The sequence below is a fragment of the Pyxicephalus adspersus genome, chromosome 7 (genome assembly GCF_032062135.1).
Source record: "Pyxicephalus adspersus chromosome 7, UCB_Pads_2.0, whole genome shotgun sequence".
Taxonomy (NCBI): domain Eukaryota; kingdom Metazoa; phylum Chordata; class Amphibia; order Anura; family Pyxicephalidae; genus Pyxicephalus; species Pyxicephalus adspersus.
In genome coordinates this window covers 195,097-202,164 of record NC_092864.1, presented here as the reverse complement: position 1 = coordinate 202,164, position 7,068 = coordinate 195,097, and the positions used below count along the sequence as shown (strand labels likewise).

At 42.3% G+C, this 7,068-nt stretch overlaps 1 protein-coding gene across 1 annotated transcript in view; it reads right to left on the bottom strand.

Annotated features, from left to right (window-relative positions):
* Positions 1-357, bottom strand: part of SRCAP (Snf2 related CREBBP activator protein) — a 27,363-nt gene extending 27,006 nt beyond the window's left edge. The window contains exon 1 of the mRNA XM_072417015.1: positions 134-357. The gene's annotated coding sequence lies outside the window, so the exon portion shown is untranslated. The remainder of the gene's footprint in view (positions 1-133) is intronic.
* Positions 358-7,068: the final 6,711 nt, after the last annotated feature.

Here is a 7,068-nt window from a genome sequence, read left to right as displayed (position 1 = left end):
CCCCCCCCCCGGGATGTACACACAGAGGCCGCCATGTTCCCTCAGGATCTCTCCGGCCTCTCCTCGGTCCTCTCCTCAGTCTCTGTCAGCTGACCCCTCTCCTCCCCCCGTCGCCATCTTGTCTGGCGCTCACCTGTGCGGGATGACGCTGCTGTAGGGTTCCTCTCAGCGGCTACAATCCGCCGCCATCTGTCCCGGGAAGACAGTTCGGGGCCTCTGCGGCTAGCTACGGACAGTAGGCGGGGCTGGTTGTCCCGGGAGCCGGTATTGGCGCTCAATCTGGGCGGGGAGAATGTCCACAAATGAGCGGGAGCCTGCCGGCGTAGTTTGCGCAAAATGGCGGTGTGGGCGGAGATTCCCGGCATTTCAGCAAGGGCGGGGCTTCTACGTCATAAATAGTGGGGCAGGAAAAGGAGGGTCTGCTCATTCTGTCTGAGGCGAGATCCTGACTCACGGATCATCGCGGCTCTGAAAAAAACACCAATGGGAGGGGAGCAATAATAACACGTGATGCCCTACTAAAGGCGGGAAATACTCGGCGTTCAAACTGGGTGAAATATTCATCGTAATTGTTAGAAGATTGGAAACAACAGAATGGGACATTCACCACAGTTATTTTCTATCAAAGTTCTAACATTTTTTTTACTAATTAATCCAATAAAAATATCAATAAAATGTTTTCCTTGTTTTACATGATAAAGGTACCAAGGTGACCTATTACAAATGCTGAGAGCGTCCTTACCCAACGCGTTTCGCACACAAAGTCCACTTCTTCAGGGCTATGGCTCAATATTAGCACTGTAACATAGTAAAACAACAATTAATGTTCTTGCCATAAGGCACATCGTCACTATTTAAATACAAACAAGCATAAATATAAAACCTCAACAAATCACTCAAATACCTACCAACAGCAACATAAAGGCTACATCTAGTCAGCCAATGTAGAGGCAGGTATGAGACGAGGACAAACGGAGACCACAGACCACGCAAATCCTGGATATTCCCCCCGATTCATTCCAAGGTCAGTACCAATTGTGTACCAATTCATGCTTTCTCCATCCATCCATGAAGGCCATAAGCCATGGAGTCAGGGGACCTGCACACATCCGTACATCAAGTCACAAATCTATTGTCCTCTTTACATATAATACAACGTTTTCAATATTAGTGTTCTAAGATATATTACATTCTCCTAATAATATCGGAAAATAGATTTATTATATATTATATACCAACCATATAGAAGCATCACAATAGATGGCCCGATATCCACCTTTGTCCTGTGCGCGGCCCCCCACCCCTCTACTCACTGACAAGGCCCAGGGGCCAGGAGGGCCTCAATGGCGGCTGCCGGCACTAAGGTACACAAGGTGCTGTGGAACCCGCTGCCTCCCTTATACTTACCCACAATGGCTGACACGGGACATGGCGGGCAACAGCCTAAGCGGGCCGGGAGAGATCAAAGGCAATATCCTGCAAATTCATAATGCGTTTTTATACAAGAAATCACAAATCATACAAGTATACTACAAGGTAACAATATGTTGTTGGTGCATTAGAGCAGCGGTCCCCAACCACCCGGTAGTGGGCCGCGGCGGTGTTCTCAGTGGGCCGCGAGTACATGATCCATTATTGAAAACGAAGCGGCACCCAACCACCATCCGCGGACCGGAAGTGGTCCGCAGCGCTGTTTGTATGAGATGCCGGTAAATGTACACAGTAGTCTGTGTACAAGCAATGCGAGCACATGACATGCAGCTCGATTGGCTGTCAGATGTCATGTGATCGCTTTGAAGCAGCAGAGGTGCACAGAGAGAAAAGAGAAGACGCCAGAGTATGTCTTCTCTTTTCTCTCTGTGCACCCCCCCCGGTCCTCAGAGAAATTTCCTTCCGTGAAACCGGTCCCTGGGGCCAAAAAGGTTGGGGACCGCTGCATTAGAGGACCTACATGGTAAGCCCTTATTGGACAACCATTTATTTGTCTAAGAAGGTATCAGAAATTTAAGATGTCCATGTTTTAGTTTGGGGCATGAGTCATAACACAGGTCCAGACATATATTGACAATGTAGTCAAAGATATTATAAGTAACAATCCATCCACTATAGAGCACGTACAACCATATTATAATGATATATCCAAAACACTATAAATAACAGTCCATCAAACTGACTATACAAAATATCAACCTATCTATTCAACCCACATTGTCACACTATCTACCCTTAAAGCATATTCTATAGAAGTGTGGCCCCTGTAAGGAAGCAGATGTGTTTATGTCCTGTAAAGACTTTAAGGTTAATGCTGTTAGCAATGTTAATATATTGTATGAAGACACTGTGCCTAAACCACCACTAGATGGCAGCATTGGGAGTGAACAAAAGAGAGGAGGAACCTGTTACATGGGGAGAGGAGGCTGGGGAACGTTTTGTTGGGAGGACAGGAAGTTTCTCAGGGAGAAAAGAGAGAGGGGAGAGACTCTCCAGTGGAGAAGCAGCCCAGCCTGGGCACATTGAGAGAGCAGCAATAGGGAAGCTATTGATTCAGGTGGCAGAAGCAATGAGACTAGTGCTGTGAGACTGAGCAATCCTTTAGTAGTAGAACAGGTGGCTGTGGCCCTTCAGATAAGTACTGCCTGTTGTATGAAGAATCTTTTCTCATCTGCTAACAGCAGTCTTCTGTATTCATCAAATTCCTGCTGGCTTATAGGAACTGTCAGATATAACCTATTCCTACCTTGGGACTCAATCTTGTTAGCTGTTTGCCTGCTGGTGGCTTTGATTCTTTTTTTTCTCTTTGCCCTTATCCTTACATTGACTCATTGCATTGTTGGGAAATCCCTGAGGAATCGTTATATGTTCACGTCAGAACTGGATTTATCCCCCTCCCCCGCTCTTTCCAAGGAGAACTGATTGACTCATGAGCGCTCCATTCACGTTTTATTGATTCTTTATTATTATTTTGATTATTATATGTTGTTCACCTCTTAAATAAACTCCTTTTTTGTTTGAACTCATTCCATTGTGTACAGAGCCAGACCAGATAAGGTGGCATAGTCAGGAAATATCCAGCCCCTCGAGAGGGTGGAAGTGCTATAGAAGGAATTCCTATGTACCGGTAAGTTATCAGTAATACAGGTAACAAATTCTCTATCTAAGTGGGTGTTATTTTAATATTAAACCCCCCAGCATAGAAACATATTTTGGCATTTGCCTTGGAGCATATGTTAAAACAAGAGTACCTGTCCAACCATAACCCCTTAACAATAATTGCCTGACATAATGAGGAGACATGAAGACACCATAATTTGGCGTCATAATTCTCCCGCAAGTCCCTTCCAGAGATGTATCCTAACACAAAGCATTGTTTTAATCTATCATTATAATTCTACACCATCATAAGCCCTACAATAGGAAAAGGACAGGAAGGGGGGACCTACAATACGGACAAAACATAAGACATAAAAAACAACAATTACCTACAAATAACCCGGGATATAGAAATACACCAGACCCAATTATTTCCCTTTTCCTATTCTACTACCTATTTAACCTACAAAAAAGACTTGAAACTAAAAGTATTGTTGAAGCCAGGAAAGAAAAAAGCCTTTAGCTGGAAAATCCATCCGGCTTGTAATACCCACTTATCCAAATCCCCCCTCCAGCGTCGAAAGATATATCTTCCAAGGCTAGGAATCTGTATTATAATTATCTTGTAACGCTATATGACGGCTAAGGGGGTAGTGATCTTTCCATTGGTAATTAGGAAAATATGCTTCTATATTCTTTTTCAAAAACATTTTTTCGTTTTGCCCACATAGTACCTACCACAGGTACAGAAGGCCAGATAGGGAACTCCGAATGTACTGCAATTAACCATCTTTTTCAATCTGGGTACTATTGTACGGGGTAATTACATCTTATTGTGCCTACTTTTGCCTCCATCAGTAAGTGGGGCTCTTGAAAATGACTTTTTACAAGTTTATTTCTTAAGGAAGGTGCTCGTCGGTAGACAATTTGCAGTCGGATACATGTTTCTTAATCTTAGGGTCACTTATTGTTGGAGTGCACAACATGACATGTAAAAAAACAGCATTTATGTATATTCCACATAAATGGAAGAAAGATAGCACCTCCTTTAACAGGAAGATCACACCATACCAGGTGTGAGGTGTGGGGGTTGTGCATGGAAGCATCTACTTCAAGGACTTCTCCAATCATCCTGCCTGGTGTATAAACATACCTGCTATCTGATGACCCCCAAAGGAGCCAGAGGACTTGCCCCCAATGCAATGGTGACACCTATTGGAGAATATCAGCGGGCACCTGTGAGCAGTGTATTTCCAGAAGTGGGAGGACACCCGAGTAAGGGGTGGATGCATGGGTGTGGCTGGATGTGGCCAGGGGTCCCGGAGATATATAAGAAGGGACAACAGCCACAAATCGCTCTCTTATCCTCGAATATTCGTCCTATGCCTCTTAGACCTCTCTTTCTCTTACTTACTCTCATTTTCTCTCGAGCTAAGGTGCAGGGTACAGAGGACGGACTCTGTGTAACGTATCTTTTTTACTTTATGTGATTATTATTTAGCTTAATTGGAATAATTGTTGATTACTTGGTAATTTTGTTCTCTGGTAATAAATATCTTGTTATTTAAGATCTGTGGGATTATTCAGCTAATAGACTTAGACTTAGTGAAGATGCTGTCTTTCAAGAAAAGGAATAGGGAAAACAGGAATTTTTCCTTCACTTATCAAAAGTGGCCAATATTTTGATATAATTTGTCTTATTTTTTGATGGTCCCTACAATATGTAATTATCAGTCTTACAGATTCCTCTTTTTGTGTTAATTTCTTATGATAGAGTAGGCTATGCCGATCCGATTTGTTCTCTCTCTAATATGCTCATTTTATTTTCTTTCTACAGCCTCTACTTCTTAAACGATCGCGTAGTTATTTAGCTTGTTTTTCAAAATCCCCATTATCCGAGCAGTTCCTCCTAACTCGCAAGTACTGCCACTAGGGGATGCTATGGATCAATGGGGTAGGGGGGCACTAGTAGCAAACAATATATTATTTCCGGCGGTGGTTGTAGGATATAGCGATGAGCTTATTACAATGTTCTCCCTCTTCTGGATCAAAACATTAAAAAAGGGGATACATGTAGCGCTATGATCCATAGTGAATCTTAAATTATATTTATTAACTTGTATCTTAAGAAAAAACTCATTAAACAATATAATTGTGCCAGTCCATGTGATGAAGACGTCATCTATGTCCCTATGAGGCAATGTGGCGGAGGTACATAGCTAAGGCTTCATCACCCATTAGATCCCTTTCCCAGCCGCCCAAATAAAGGTTGGCATAGCCAGGGGCAAAACATGGCTACACCTTGGGTTTGTAAATATAGTACATTGTCAAAGAAAAATACATTCCTAGTAAGGATAAAAGTCAATAATTCTAAGATAAACTCCGAATAGGGCCATAATAATAATAATAATAATGCTTTATCCCTCCATCAGAAATGTCCTCCTTTCCAGTTTTGACCCCCACATCATTGGGGATACTAGAATAAAGTGATTCTATATCTTTAGTAATAAGGAGTGATTCCGACGGTACCATAAGATCCTCTAATAACTTAAGTAATTCAGGGGTGTCCTTCAAAAAGGACGCTAACCCATATACATGGGGACGCAAATATAGATCCACAAGCCTTCTTGCATTACTTGTTAAGTTTCTCATTCTGGAAACAATTGGCCTACCCGGTTCTTTGGATTTTTATTATCATCGGGAGTGCGTAACAAGAAGCCAATTTGGAATTTGCAAATATTTAAATGTTTGCTGCGAGATGATGTTATTGAGTAGGGCCTCTAACCTTAACATCTTGTGTCATAGAGATTTCACAATAACATTCCTGATTATTTAGAATTGTTTTATAGTGATAGTTATGGAGGATCACTAATATTATTATTAAACAGGATTTATATAGCGCCAACATATTACGCAGCGCTGTACATTAAATAGGGATTGCAAATGACAGACTAATACAGAGAGTGATATAATATATTGCTTCCCTTATCAGAGGGCTTATTAGTGATACCTCCATGTTGCTGCAGGGATTTACACGCTCCCCACTCTTCTCTGATTGTTGTCTCTCAGCTTTCAAACACTCAATCCCGTGTTTAGGGTAGAGTGACATTTGTGGGTGAGAGGAACAATTTGCAAACTTTTGAGAACGTTTTTTTGACATTTGGAATGGTCTTCAATGACAATGGTTGTTGGACTCTCCAGTTTTCCACAGTTTGGTCAGCTGGGCTTCTTTTTCATCCAACAATTGGATCAGGTCTCTCAGAACCCTAAAGTCTTGTAAAAGAGGCAAATTCGTCTGATTGTAGATAACTCCGCCTGTTCTACCTTAAACTTATCAAAAAGTGAATTAAAATAGACATTTCGCACAAACAAGTGTATATCTTTCACTAAAGAGGAATGATCTAATCTACTTTGGGGACAGAAATTTATCCCAGCCTCAACAATGATATTTCTGTTTCTGGGTGTAATTTAGGAGATTTACAATATTAAAATCATCATTTATTGATTTTCTGAAAGAACTGGTGGATTGGACCCCTCGTAGCACCGTCTTTTGAGGGGTTCCCTAAAAAAGGAGAAGGAATAGGGTGCAAAGATGAAACGGGTTCAAGTTCCCTTTGGTCTTGTGAATATATTGTGGGGTTGTGTTTGTACATTAGTCTGAGCAGACTGTGCATCCACGGGTCTTATGTGTTGTTTGTGACATATTCGTGTCCTGTGTGCTCGGTAAGGTAGTGGGATTGTCTGTGTATGATGATTCTTTCCTATGAAAGCTACTTCGAGACCTTTTATAACCCTGATACTGGAGAGACTACAAATGTGAAATATTCATCGTACGCAGAGGAGGAATCTACCCCCCCCCCCCATCAACAGCACCCACAGGAGGAATCTACCCCCATCAACAGCACCCACAGGAGGAATCTACCCCCCCTCCCCCATCAACAGCACCCACAGGAGGAATCTACCCCCCTCCCCCATCAA